A 15,161-nucleotide genomic window follows, 5' to 3' on the forward strand; every position below is an offset into this window, starting at 1 on the left:
AATAAGGCTATACATGGACATGGGATAATTTTTGCAAAGCTCTAGGCATGTCATAATAATGGCTGACACCTATTAAGTGCCTCCAATTGGCCAAGCACATAGCTGAAACCTTACCTCCCTTATCTCATTTACCCTTGTTTACCACCCCAGGAGGTGGAGATGATTAATATTGATGTTTGATAATGAGACAGTGGAAAACCACGGAGGAGATGTGTCACGGCTGGTGAGTGATGGAATTGATTTTTGGATCCAGGTTTCAAAGGCTGTGGCTTCACCATTACACTATGAATAGCAGCCATTATTATGACTACAATCATGATGTCTATTATGATCTCATAAAAATAAGAGTGTCGTATATTTAACTACTATAAGTAGGCTCCAGGCCAGAGTCATTTCATAATAAATGCCTTGGAATATGTAGAAAATCTCCTTTGTTCTGATTCTCTGCTTACCAGGCAAAGAATAGACTCAGAACCAGGAAGGAAGTTCAGGAGAGAAGACTCAAGGAAATTCTTAGAAAAAAGACACACCCATAATTTCTTCCCTGATATTGAAAGAAAGGGCTTATTTATTCTTGTTCATATTTTAGAGCAGGCATCCCCAAACTACAGCCTGTGGGCCACATGTGGCCCCCTGAGGCCATTTATCTGGCCCCCTGCCACACTTCAGGAAGGGGCACCTCTTTCATTGGTGGTCAGTGAGAGGAGCACAGTATGTGGCGGCCCTCCAATGGTCTGAGGGACAGTGAACTGGCCCCCTGTGTAAAAAGTTTGGGGACGCCTGTTTTAGAGTTTCATTCATATATTCCTGTTCGGTTTTAAGGCCCAGCACACCCGTCCCCTTCCAGTTGACTGAATAAGAAATCATAATAAGTAACATACATTTGCACCTACTATATGCCAGGCACCATTCTAAGCATTTATATGTTTTTGTTTTGTTTTGTTTTGTTTTGTTTTCTGAGACCGAGTCTTGCTCTGTTGCCTAGGATAGAGTGCAGTGGTACGATCTCGGCTCGCTGCAACCTCCGCCTCCCAGGTTCAAGTGATTCTCATGCCTCAGCCTCCTGAGTAGCTGGGATTAAAGGTGTACAGCACCATGCCTGGATAATTTTTGTATTTTTAGTAGAGACAGGGTTTCACCATGTTGGCCAGGCTGGTCTTGAACTCCTGACCTCAGGTGATCCACCTGCCTCAGCCTCCCAAAGTGCTGGGATTATAGTCATGAGCCACTGCGCCTGGTCACATTTGTGTGTTTTATCCTCTTTAGCTATCTAAATGACTATGAGGTGCCTAATGTTATAATGAGGTAATGTTATTAACATAATGAGGAAATGGAAGCTTAGCAACGTCGCTGGTTTTCTCAAGGACACGGTTGGCAAATGTCTAGCTGACCTCAAAGACAAAGTTCCTAACAATTATTAGGAATTGCACTCTCTTCAACAAGTCTCAGTGTTATAAGCTAAGTTCTTTGCATGGCGGTTCCACGATCATTTTATAGCCCATGCCTTACTACTGATGTTGGCAATGAACTGGACCAGTGGCTTCCTCATTAACTATGCCTCCCTTTGGCATGTCTAAGGGGCCCCTGGGCAGGGGAAGGGTGTTTGGTAGTGACACCATCCCATTGTTAGTTGATTTCTGTACTCCTAATTATTTGCTGTTTTCCATACTTGAAATCCACAGATTTCAAAGGAAGAAGGTGTTCAGGTGAAGATGGAATAGAAACACGACTAAAAACAGACCAGTTGGAATTATCGAGTGAATTAGGAACTACATGCATATGGGGATCTGCTTGCAAAATGGTCTTATTCATGATGGCTTCAGGCAGCTTGAAACTAAGACTCAGAACCAGCAAATGCCAGTAGGTCCTGGGGATGCAGTCACCAGTTTGGTGGTGGTTGTTTGTGTTTGATGTGAAATTTTGTACTTGTCACCCAGGCTGGCGTGCAATGGTACAATCTCAGCTCACTGGAAACTTTCACCTCCCCATTTGTAGCTGTTTTCCTGCCTCAGCCTCCTGAGTAGCTGGGACTACAGGCATGTGCCACTATGCTCAGTTAATTTTTTTTTTTTTTGTTTGAGATGGAGTCTTGCTTCATCACCCACGCTGGAGTACAATGGTGTGATCTTGGCTCACTGCAACCTCCGCCTCCCGGGTTCAAGCAATTCTCCTGCCTCAGCCTTCTGAGTAGCTGGGATTATAGGCATGCATCACCACCCAGGCTAATTTTTGTATTTTTAATAGAGATGAGATTTTACCATGTTGATCAAGCTTGTCTTGAACTCCTGATCTCATGATTCGCCTGCCCCAGCCTTCCAAAGTGCTGGGATTACAGACTTGAGCCACCATGCCCAGCCGTGCTCAGCTAATTTTGTATTTTTAGTAGAGATGGGGTTTTGTTATGTTGTCCAGGCTGGTCTTGAACTCCTGGCCTCAGCAAATCCATCCGCCTCAGCCTCCCAAAGTGCTGGGATTACAGGCATGAGCCACTGTGCCTGGCCTGCAGTCATCAGTTTTAATTGTCTATAGCAGCTCATTACTACCCATGTTTGTATAGCCCATGAGCTAAGAATGGTTTCTGCATATTGGGATGATTGAAAAAAAAGCAAAAGAAGAATATTATTTGTGACCTGTAAAAAATGTGAAATTTATATTTCAGCATCAGAAAATAAAGTTTTATTGAAATATAATCATGCCCATTTGTTTACGTTGCTTCAATTTCTTCGTTATAACATTAGGCACCTCATGAAGTCATTTTGAGGAGTAAAGGGGATAAAACATGTTGATGCCACTCTGACAGAATTCATTATCTGCCACAGAGATGGCAAAGCTGAAAATATTTTCTCTCTGGCTCTTTAAGAACAAATTTTGGTCGTCCCTGGTTTAAAGATTTCTGTCCCAAGAGGGCAAAAATGGAAAGCAAAGGGGAGTCCGGGCCTTCCTGGGGTAGAAGACATAATCTAGGTTCGTGTTTCCAAAGTTGATAATATTGGCTTCTTGGGCAAATCTGGGTTACAGACTGTCTTATTTTATGGTTTTATCTGTGTGTGTTTGTTTTACCTGCAATACTTTTTTGCATATTTTATTTTTAAAAATTAAGTATACATCTGCAATTTATTTTATTTTATTTTGAGATAAATAAAATATCTAGAGTGCTGTGATGCGATCTCGGCTTACTGCAATCTCCACCTCCTGGGTTCAGGTAATTCTCCTGCCTCAGCCTCCTGAGTAGCTGGGATTACAGGCTTGTACCATCACATCTGGCAAATTTTTGTATTTTTAGTAGAGACGGATTTCACCATGTTGCCCAGGCTGGTCTCGAACTCCTGACCTCAGGTGATCTGCCTGCTTCAGCCTCCCAAAGCACTGGGATGACAGGCGTAAGTCACCTATGCTACTGCAACTTAACTTCAAACTATTTCACATAAAACCCCGATTCACAGTTTCTCTTCAGCAATGGGGATCTCTGTCTCACATTTCATGCGGTAGTAATGAACCCCTGGATGATGTAGCTGACATCAGCAGCCATCTTTAGACTGGGCGTAAACTCTCCAGTTGGCCGAAGTCCCCACCTGGCTCTGTATCCTTGCCTGGCCCTGTAGAGATTCGAGTGTGCAACCCCTGAACCAAAATGTATTTCGTAAGAGCCAAGTCTCTGGTGTCCCACGTAGGCATGAATCCTGACTCAGCCACTTAGTAGTCGCAGTACCTGTGGCAAATTGCCTCTCCAAACCTCAGTTGCTTCTTCTACAGAATGAAGATAATAATAGCAACTTCAAGGAGTTGCCGTGAGAATTAGTTGAGGAAGTAATAGCAGTTATTATGCCAGTTGCTGTTCTCAGCACTTTACACATAAGTCTTTTAATTAGGCAATGACATGAAGCACTTAGTACAGTTCCTGGCGCATGGTAGGAACTCAATATATTACAGCTATTATTACGGTTGGTTTTGGTAGGTATTTTCGGATCACAAGATACACATTGGTGCCATGGTGAGATTTCAAGAAGCAGTATAAAAGGAAAAGGAACCAAGAATTTCCCCCAAGGAAGATTCTATACTGAAAATGAACCTGCTGGCAGCCCATGTCATACATGCATCACAAAGCAAGCTGGGACATTCATGTAAGTAGCATATTGCTGGCTCCCAGAAATAACTGCTATTTAGCATTTTTGTGTATTTCCTTCCAGGCTTTTTTCTCTTGTGATTTTGCACACAAATGGCTTTACAAAACTGGGATCATGCTGTTCCTCTCACTTATATTTTCTTAGGAGTATCTTCCCATATCAATAAATCTAAGAAAAATAGAAGGAGATTGGACTTGCCCACTCGGTGCAGAAGATGGAACCAAGAGAGATGTTGAAAACATGCAGACTGCAAGGTTAAAGGTAGGGTACAGAGATGAGCATTGTCCTGGCACAACTTTAAGCTCAGGCATTGGAGCAGAGAGTAGAAGCTAAGGCAGGAAGAGGGTTAACGGTATTTGGTCTGGGGGATGGATCCAGTGGTTACCGTTGAGCGAGGACAGGAGTCCAGGGAAGGGCATGTATGAGAGCTGAGTCAGGAGAACTCATAGACCCCAGGACCTAGGGAAGAGGCTTGGAGTGAAAGATAGAGCCAAAAGAGATTCCTCGAGGTGTTTAAGCACAGTTGCAGAGACTGGCTTTTTGGTAGCCACAGCTTCATCCTGGGGAGAGAAGATAGTACTAATAGTTTGCTTCTGGTTCAGACAATAGAAAAGCACTTCCTTCACACGAGGAGGGTGCTGTTGTCCTTAAGCCGACACTCTTATTTTTTTTTTTCTTTTCCTTTTTCGTTGACATGTAACAATTGTACATATTTATGGGATACAGAGTGATACTTCACTGCATGTATATAATGAATAATGATCAAATCAAGGTAATTAGCAAATCTATCTCTTTTAGCTTTTGGAAAAGATACACTAAATTATTTTATTTATTTATTTATTTATTTATTTATTTATTTATTTAAAGATGGGGTCTTGCTCTGTTGCCCAGTCTGGAGAGCAGTGTCATGCTTATGGCTCACTGCAACCTTGATCTTTTGGGCTCAAGTGACCCTCCTACCTCAGTCACCTGTAGCTGGGACTATAGGTATGCACCACCACACCTAGGCTAATTTTTATATTTTTTGTAGAGATGGGGTCTCATCACGTTGCCTAGGCTGCTCTCGAACTCCTGGGTTCTAGTGTTCCTCCCACTTCAGCCTCCGATGCAGCTGGGACTATAGGTGTGCACCACCACACCCAGCTAATTTTTATATTTTTTGTAGAGATGGGGGTCTTGCCATGTTGCTCTGGCAGATCTTGAACTCCTGGACTCAAGCAATCCTCTGTTCTAGGCCTCCCAAAGTGCTGGGATTACAGGTGTGAACCACCACACCTGGTCACACTAAGTTATTGTTAACCGTATTCACTCTACAGTGCTATAGGACATTAGAACTTATTCATTCCTTCTAGCTGTAACTTCTGACACTTTCTCTTAAAGGTCAAACCCTAGAAATTTTCCTACTGAAATCAGAACTGAGATAGGAATGCCCACCATTGCCTCTATTATTTATTATGGTTCTACAAATCCTAGCACAAGAAGGAATAAAACAGAATTAAGAGTTATAAGCAAGAGAAAAAAATGGAATAAAATTACAATTTCTCCAGGTGATAGAATTAGTCTATTTAAGAAGCTGAAGGTAGGCCAGGTGCAGTGGCTCAGGCCTGTAATCCCAGCTCTTTGGGAGGCCAAGGGAGGTGGATCACCTGAGGTTAGGAGTTCGAGGCAAGCCTGGCCAACATGGTGAAAGCCCATCTCTACTAAAAATACAAAAATTAGCTGGGCATGGTGGTGGGCACCTGTAGTCCTGGTTACTTGGTGGGGTGGAGGGGGTTGGGGAGTGGAGTGAAGCAGGATAGTCGCTTGAACCTGGGAGGCAGAGATTGCAGTGAGTCTAGATTGTACCATTGCACTCCTGCCTGAGTGAGAGAGCCAGACTTCATCTCAAAAAAATAAAGAAAAGACAAAATGAAAAGAAGAAGAAACTGAAGGCAATTAGCTGAAAAAGAAAAAAAAAACAAACACAGTAGAATGAATGAAAGAGCTCAGTGAGGTGGTTTCTTACACAATATTAAACCATACAATAAAGCTGTAATAAGGAAGTCATTGTGATACCGGCATTTTAAAATCACATTTACTAGGCTACTTTTCAATACAGAGAAATAATACAAAGAAAACAAGAAATAGTTCGTTACCTTTATTCAGTTAATCCTTTTTAAATTAAAAGAATAGATGTACATAGTTAGAGAATTAAAACAGTATGGACAGGATTAAAAGTGCCCAAAATTCTCTCACCTGTTAACTTAGCAGAATAATTTTTGTTAACTGTACGTGGAGTGAAATTATGTCTATGCGAGATCTGGAGGTTAATTAGAAGTTAATCAGAGAAAGGGAGGATATTTCTCAAAGCATAATGTATAGCATGTGTGATGATGAGAGAATGAACAAGAGAAAAACTCATTTGGGAACTCAAAGTAGCTCAAGGTGTTTAGAAGATTAATGGTCAGAGGACAGATCCAGTGGGTACAGGTGAGAGGAGAGGGAGTGGTGGGAACCAGGAAAGGTAAGTGTGAGAACTGGGTTGTGAAGATTGGTTTTAGGTCCTAGGGATTCCCTAGTGCCCAAGACAGAGAAGGTCTTGATCCTTGGACCTTACATTCTCATTGAAAAGAATATAGACAAGAAAACTGTGCTTTGAAAGATATAAAACATCAGGGCTGGACACAGTGGCTCACACTCATAATCCCAGCACTTTGGGAGGCCAAGGCAGGCTGATCACTTCAGGTCAGGAGTTTGAAACCAGCCTGGCCAACATGGTGAAATTCTCTACTAAAAAACAAAACAAAACAAAACAAAACAGAAAAAAAAACCCCAAAATTAGCTGGGCATGATGGTGCCTGCTTGTAATCCCAGCTACTCGGGTGGCTGAGGCAAGAGAATCACTTGAACTCGGGAGGCAGAGGTTACAGTGAGCTGAGATCTCACCACTGTACCCTTAGACTGGGTGACAGAGTGAGATTCCATCTTAAAAAAAGCAAAAAACAAAAAAACAAACAAAAAAAAAAGCAAGAAAGATATAAAACACGACAACGTGACAGCAACTCTTCACTGGGTGGGGGCAAGTGGAGGGCAACATTGGGTAGGGATGTTGCAGAAGGGACTCTTGAGCTCAGACTTGAAAGAAAAGGAGCCAGTTATATGAAGAGTCTAGGAAAGGGCTTTTCAGGCAAAAGGAAATGGGAACGCAAAGACCCTGAGGTAGGAGTGAACTTGGTGAGTTTGAAGAATGGAAGAGAAGCTAGTAGGAAAAAAGAGGGCCTATTGCAGTGGTTTCACTGGGTCCATCAGCTGCCTTTAGAGCTGTCCCTTCAGCACTGGGATCACTGGGTCCATCTGCTGCCCTTCCAGCTGTCCCTTCAGCACCGGGATCTCTGGAAAATCTAGAAGGTTGAGTTGCACATGGACCAAGGTCAGCCCCAGCTCTCTCTTAGGGTAGGGAGTAACTTTGAGGTCACCAGATTTGGGGTAACTGAAAGAACCGACCTGGTCCTGCTGGCTTCAAAACATGCAGGGATGGTGAGGAAATCTAGAAAGGGGATGTTTGTATTTTTAACTTTTTTTCAATTAAAAAAATATTATTATTATTATTAAAAATGGGCTATCATTACACTGCCCAACTAGGTCTTGAAGTCCTGGTCTCAAGTATCCTCCCGCCTCTGCCTCCCTAAGAGCTGGGATTGCAGATGTAAGTTACCACACCAGGCCTGTACTTGGAAAGTTTGCAGTCCTGAAAGGGAGATCCTAAAGAGGGCGTGGGGTGCCTACACGTGTGTGTATTCCCACACAGTGCAAACCCAGGCAGGGAGCTCAAGGAGCCGCCACTCTCGGGAGGGAATAGACCTACACCCACTTGCTATGCTATGCCAATTTTGGCCAAAGGCCAGACAGAGCTTTCTGTGGTTTTAGTGGTTTTGACTTCAAGTCAAGAAATACTGGAGCCAGAGCAGAGAGGTTTGGGGAAGTGAAACTGTCATCCAAGGCTCTATCTTTCCAAGTTTGCAGTCCTGAAAAGGAGATCCTAAAGCGGGGGGCAGGTTTCCCTAGGATGCCCGTCCTTCAGTGGAAGGAGAGGATATCAGCAGAGCCTCTTGAGCTTCCAGAAAAGATGCCTGGGGCAGACTTTGGTGGCTGGGAATCCACTAATCTAGCAGAAAGACACCACTTTAGAGCAGGCTCTGGACAGTCATTATGTGCTCAGAGTGAGGGCTGGCACTCCTCATCAGCCCACCTAGCCCAGTGACAGTGCCCGGAACCTGCTCCAACCCATAAACAGGGCCAATTCTGTAGCCAGAGCTTGACATCCATCTCAGCATGAGTCCAGCCAATGCAATCACATTCCAGGCTCCCAAAAGTCCAGCTTAGAGCTCAAAACAGAGGCCAGCAGGAACCCAGGGTCCAGTGTTGTAGGTCTTCTGCTAGATCCCCTTTGTGAAGTTTTTTGCTTTGCAATATCAAGAAGGAAGGGCAAATACCATATTTGTTTATGCTTCCTGAGTACTTGGGTTAAGTCCTTGACTAAGAATGTTTGGGCTTCTGGTGTTATAGCAAATCTTTATTATCTGAGAATAAGGATGCCTTATTGATTCTCAACATCAGTTCACATTGGAATTACCTTGGGAAGGGAGGCTTGAAAAATGCTGAGGCTGGAGTGCTACTCCCAGGGATTCTTACTGTATCTGGGCATCTGAATTCCTCTCCTCTCCTCTCCCCTTCTTTTGTTATTTAGAGACAGGGTCTTGCTCTGTCACCAGGCTGGAGTGCAGTGGCACAATCATAGCTCACGGCAGCCTCAAACTACTGGGCTCAAGCGATCCTCCTGCCTTAGCCTCCTGAGTAGCTAGGACTACAGGTGCACACCACCATACTTGACTAATTTTTAAATGTTGTTTTGTAGAGATGGGGTCTTGGTATGTTGCACAAGCTGTGGATTTTTCAAAGCACTCTGGGTAATTCTAACTGTGCAGCTAAGGTCAAGCACCACAGCCTTCGGGTGAGTCCACTCACAAACAGTGACTAAAGCCTCTTTCTAGATGAGAATGGCACTGTTGATCATGGTGTCTGAAAATTGTAAGTGTGGCTAAATTGAAACAGGTTTGTGCTTCCATAACAGTATATATATTGCAGTGGTGACAATGAGACCTGAAACATTTTGAAATTTTTTTAAGAAAAGCAAAGAAAAAAAAAACCCAGGGACTCCTACTCCATAGTCAACAATCAAGTCCAAAAACATGGTTTCAACTTTATCTGAAAATAAAATTATAGTTTAGGAAAACATGGTGATTTTTCCTGATCTTCTCTAACTATGAGCTATGGTGGACAAAAAGGTAAGCTTTGATGATTTCAGAGTGGCAGGGGTGGGGCATGCTTAATTTTTCTGATAAAATCACATGATGTCCAGTATGAAATTTTTCCCTTCCCCGACAAGATCATAAAGTTTGACTTTCACAGCAGGATCATAAAATGGGTCATTTTTGCAAGAAATATTTGGATATGTCGTCAGTTTTCCTGAGGGCTCCTGTTAATCCTTTGACATTCAAATCATTGGATGTGTCTATCACATCATCATTCTTGTCAATTTTCTCTTCTTCCATTGTTAGCTTGTGTCCCTCCAGCAGGCTCTTGTCTACCTGTGGTTAACACATCACGTTTTGCCTCCTACTTTCGTTGTATTGTCACATGTTGACAAGAGCTGGCAATCAGAGAGAGACTGCCAGACAAAAACCGTAAATTGCAGAGTGTCAAGTGGGTCAGGGGTGGTGGAGTGGAGTGGGGAGGGGGTGCCTGTGTATACAATGATTTTGTAAGGGGTCCAGTCGTGAATGCACATATTCACATTAAGACAGAGTTTAGTTGCATGTCTGTGCAACCTTGCACATAAAGGGATTTAGATAATGAATTCATAGTAACGAGGACCCTGAGCTAAACTTGGCCCCTGATCCAGATGAAGCACTTAGGGTATACCAATTGCAAATTACTGCTTCTAATAAGAGAACCATGAGTCAGTGTTTGAGAAATAAACATTTTCTTCTGGTGTACAGAACTGTGGTTGGTGCACATCCTGATTTAGTCTTTATTCTTTTTTTAGACAGGGTCTTGCTCTGTTGCCCAGGCTGAAGTGCAATGGCACAATCATGGCTCACTGCAGCTCCAATCTCCCAGGCTTAGCAGGTGATCCTCCCACCTCAGCCCACTAAGTAGCTGGGACTGCAGGTGCATGCTACTACCCCTGGCTAATCTTCTTTATTTTATTTTTGTAGAGATGGGGGCTCACTCTGTTGTCCAGGCTGGTCTCAAACTCCTGGTCTCAACTGATCTACTGCCTCAGCCTCCCAAAGTGCTGCGACTACAGGCATGAGCCACTGTCCCCGGTCCCTGATTCATTCTTTTGTTGAACAGATATCTGGAGAGGCACCTACTTTGCTTGCATTAAGCACCGTTTCCAGCACTTGAAATTTATCAGTGAACAAAACAGACTAGGCTGTTACATTCTAGTGGAGAGAGATCTAGAGTAAACAAAGAAATACATGAAACAAACACATCAGTAAAAAGGAAAAGATAATTTCAGTGCTAAGTCTCATGAAAATAAACCCTGGAGAGAATGTGATTGGGGTAGGGGAGGACAGTCATGAGGTTGGGTGGACAGAAGGGGCCTATCTGAGCAGGTAGCCTGAGTGAAAAGAGGAAACCACCCGTGGGAAGATTTGAGGGAAGAGCGTCCAGGCAGAGGAAATTTCAAGTGCCAAGGCCTTGAGGAAGGATAACACTTAATGTGTTTCTAAAACCAAGACAAGCTCAGGGCAACTGGAGCAGAGTGAGTGAGGGGGAAAGTGGGATGAGATCAGGTCCGTGAAAGAGCAGGCACAGATCACCGAGCATCTTACAGGCCAGGGTCCAGAACTGAAAAGGAGCGTGCATGGTCCGGGCTTTGGAGGGTTTTCAGCGCATGAGAAAAAAAATCTGATTTATAGTGTAAAAAATCTGTTTTCATGCGAGAGGAACTTGTGGAGGAGCAGGAATGAATGTGCATCTTAGAGGAATCATTGTAAGTGACCTTGGGCCTTCTGGAGAAGCCACTGGTGATGGGGGTGGAACAGTAATCAAGCCAGAGTCCACAAGGGGTATGCCTTGTCGAGAGAGGGTCCTGCCTTAAAACCAACTATGGGAAATTTAATGAGGAACAGCTGTCTGTGCTGTGTCTTTCTCTGCACATGATGAATAGGCTGGCTTCATTTCTAAAGAGCCCAGACTTGAGTTCTTTGCTTGATCGGCCCATTGGATAGGTTTGGGAGGTTTAGGGTGAAATGTTTTCCTTGGTCCTTCATTATTTGGTCATTGAGGGGTTTGATTCTGGTTAGACTTGGAGCGCAGAGCCGAGAGCCCAGCACATCCTGTCCTAGACCACAACGTATGTTCACCCACACAGCACCTTGAAACTTTGTAGGTGCTGCTGTAGGAGTCACCAATTAGGTAGAATTGTCATGTGTTTGGGGTACCAGCAAAGCAGGGGTACAGGGAGAGAGAGAGAGAATGACAACTAGAAATTATTTGATATTTGACATTTATAAAAAGCATTGAAATGCTGTGGGAAAAACACCAGATGTATGTTGATCTTCCTTGCTTAATAGCTTAGTATTACCATCACTGGAGATCTATGAGGTTAGGGTGGTCACCTGGATCAGTTCATTGCTTAGAGTGTCTGAAGGTCTTCTTAACCCTGCCTTTGCAAGCATTAAAAAGCAGGCAGAACTCATGTTTCCAGACCACAGCAGCTTCTGGTGCTGTAGCAGAGGTCCTGGGGAGAAGGGCTGAAGAGAGCAAGGGTCATAGCTGTGGCTCCTGAGGCTTAGCTGCTTTTTCAGTGGTGACATCTCTTCTTCAGAGGTGCCTGGAATAATTGGGTCCACCTGCATGAGAATCACCTGGGCTCTTCTAAAAACAAACCAACAGACAAACAAGAGCATTCCTAGGCCTCTACGCAACACCCTGAATTCGAGGATTTGAGAACCTTTTTGAACAGGTTTCTCCAAGATTCGGAGGCATAGCAGTCTGAGAGATGTGCTGTGACCTCAGGAGGTGCTCCAGCCTGTCGCCAAATGGACACACAGTATTGTCATCACATCACAAAGGACTTGCCCTCAGGGAGTATTTGGGACCCTTCCTGGAGGATAGGCAAGATAGGTTTGTGAGTGTGGAGGGTTTGTGGAAAGGGTTATTTCCTCTTAGAAGGTTTGGGATTGATATCTTCTGAGACTTACCTGAGGTCTCCCCATAAGCAAGCATCACAGCCATGGTGAATCCTCAGTCCCTGACTGCAGCTGCAAGTCCAGAGCTGGTCCATACCTTGACCCTTGGTCTCACTTTCATAGATACCAACTTTGACATCATTCCCTAATGCAGCTATGCACACAGTCACTGGGATACTCCAACAGACTTGAGGGATGCTCATTGTTCGGTGTTTAACTTATGTCTCATCACCAGACACACCCTACTAGTTGTTTCTCTCTCTCTCTCTCTCTTTTTTTTTTTTTTTTTTTTTTTTTGGAGACAGAGTCTCCCTCTGTTGCCCAGGCTGGACTGCGGTTTCTCAATCTCTGCTCATTGCAGTCTCCGCCTCCCAGGTTCCAGAGATCCCCACGCCTCAGCCTCCCAAGTAGCTGGAAATACAGGTGCACGCCACTATGCCCAGCTAATTGTTGTTGTTGTTGTTGTTGTTGTTTAGTAGAGACAGGTTTCACCATGTTGGCCAGGCTGATCTCGAACTCCTGACCTCAAGTAATCCATCTGCCTCGGCTTCCCAAAGTGCTAGGATTATAGGCGTGAGCCACCGTACCCAGATGCTACCAGTCATTTTTTAATCCCGTAAGCAGCATGTAAGTAGCACAATGACAATATAATGTGTAGAGGTTCAGAGTTCAAAAGATTATTTTTGACCCTAATTTGACACCTTATTTATTTAAAAAAGATAATACAGGAAGAGTTAAAAAAAAAAAAAAAGTGACATCTCAACTCCTGAGAGACCTGGGCTTAGATTTCTGTCCCCTGCAAACTCCGTAAACATGGGCAGAATCAAATCCACAAAACCAGAGCCTATGTTTAACTGTCTGTATAAAGAGCCACTTTTTGACATTTTGTGAAATGTTAGCATTCTGACTATGCTAAGCTGAGAAAAAGAAGAGAGCCTCCTGGATCTGTCTCCAGCTACCCTGGACTGCTCATTTCAACCTTCACTGGTCAGCTCTGGCCAGCGCTAACAGATTTGCTCTCAAGCAAATCCTTCCTGGGTCCTGACATTTATCCGGGGCGTCTTTTACTCTCTTCTATTCATTAAGCATGGGCGGTTACCACGGCAACCATTAACTGCACCTGACATCCGGGAATAGTTCTGGCGTTTTGAGCAAACACCATACTGGGATTTAGTTTTACAAGGTAAAGACCTGGACACCTCCCTCCAACTTGCGTGGACATCCTGGTGGTCCCCCCATCCCTGCTCGAATCTGAGCTGCCCCCCAGGCCTCTTGGCTGGAGAAGGGAAAGAGGGTGGAGTCTCCTCTCCTGTTGCAGACCCCCGTTCTCCCTGCCCACTCAGCCCCCAGGATCTTTGCTAGTTGCCATATGATGGGGATGTGGCGGGGGCTGTCTCTGAGTGGGGTGAGCCTACATAAGGGTGTGTGTGTGTGTGTGTGTGTGTGTGTGTGTGTGATGAGGCTGGGGGCATCCCAGGTTATCAGAGGTGGACGCAGATGCATTTTGGAAGAGCAAGGAATGTAAATGGGCACATGATGCCTGCGTGTGGATGTGACTGTGTGAGTGCACTGGTGAGTACATGTGTTACAGCTGCCAGGCCTTTGCAGCTGATGCTCTTTCTGCCTGGACCACTCTCTCCCAGCCCTTCATGGAGCCCCCAGGCTCCTGCCTCACTTGAACATCTCCAGTCACTTTCTTTGCTGAGCTTATGATGATCCACGAGTGTCCTAAATACCTTGTTCGTATTTATTACCTAGTTTATTTTCTGACTTCTTCTTCCCTAGAATATAAGCACCACTGAATCTCAAATATCTTTCACCCAACCTGGTACATAGTAGGTGCTTTATAAGTGTGCCCTGAACATCTGCCTATCCTTCATATATGTCTGCAGGGATCTTGGGCAACTTCTTGTTGAATGGTGACAAAAATCCTTAACCTGGCCTACGAGCTCCTGCGTGAGGTGGCCCCAGCTCATCTCCAGATCCTTCTCACCAAACTCCTGCTGCACAGGCTTTGTTTTCTCCTTCCTGCCTCAGGGCCTTTGCACAGACACCCTCAGCTTCAAATATTCTTCCTTCTCCATCCTGCATTTGAGTAATTTCTATCTGTGCTTCAGATCTTACCATAAACATCCCCAGGCTGATGCCATCCAGTAATTTGCCCTCACAGCAAGCACCCTGTGCTTCTCTTTCAGGCACATATTACAAACAATTAATTATGGGTTTAATGATGTGTCTGTTTATTCCTCTCTACTGTAAATACCAAGAGATCATCTCTGTCTTGTTCACTGCCATCTTTCCAGTACCTGACACATAGTAGGTTGTTAAATAAACAAGTGGACAAATGAATGTATGGGATGAGTACTGATTATTTCCTCCATGTCAGAATTGCTTTTGTTTGTTTTCTGAGACAAGTTCTTGCTGTGACACTCAGCCTGAAATGTAGTGATGTAATTATAGCTTACTGCAGCCTCAAACTCCTGGGCTGGAGTGGTTGTCTTGCCCCAGCCTCCCTTGTAGCTGGGACTACAGGTGCTCACCACTATGCCCCATTCCTGTTTTCACTTTTTTTGGGAGATGGGGTCTCACGATGTTGCCCAGGCTGGCCTTGAATTCTTGGCCTCAAGCGATGCTCCTGTCTCAGCCTCCCAAAGCACTGGGGTTATAAGCACGAGTCACTGAACCCAGCCTGTATTTCTTTCTTTCTTTCTTTCTTTCTTTCTTTCTTTCTTTCTTTCTTTCTTTCTTTCTTTCTTTCTTTCTTTCTTTCTTCCTTTCTTTCTTTCTTTCTTTC

The 15,161-nt window shown here is 44.2% G+C and overlaps 1 protein-coding gene and 1 non-coding gene across 2 annotated transcripts in view; one reads left to right on the forward strand and one right to left on the reverse strand.

Annotated features, from left to right (window-relative positions):
- The window catches only part of CACNG3 (calcium voltage-gated channel auxiliary subunit gamma 3), a 104,200-nt gene that overhangs the window by 18,435 nt on the left and 70,604 nt on the right, over positions 1–15,161 (reverse strand). The gene's annotated exons all lie outside the window — the stretch shown is intronic.
- LOC120367474 (small nucleolar RNA SNORA1) lies at positions 9,142–9,274 on the forward strand. The gene has a single exon (XR_005581855.1). It is a non-coding gene; the product is annotated as a small nucleolar RNA SNORA1 (small nucleolar RNA).

Source organism: Saimiri boliviensis, chromosome 12 (genome assembly GCF_048565385.1).
Source record: "Saimiri boliviensis isolate mSaiBol1 chromosome 12, mSaiBol1.pri, whole genome shotgun sequence".
NCBI lineage: Eukaryota > Metazoa > Chordata > Mammalia > Primates > Cebidae > Saimiri > Saimiri boliviensis.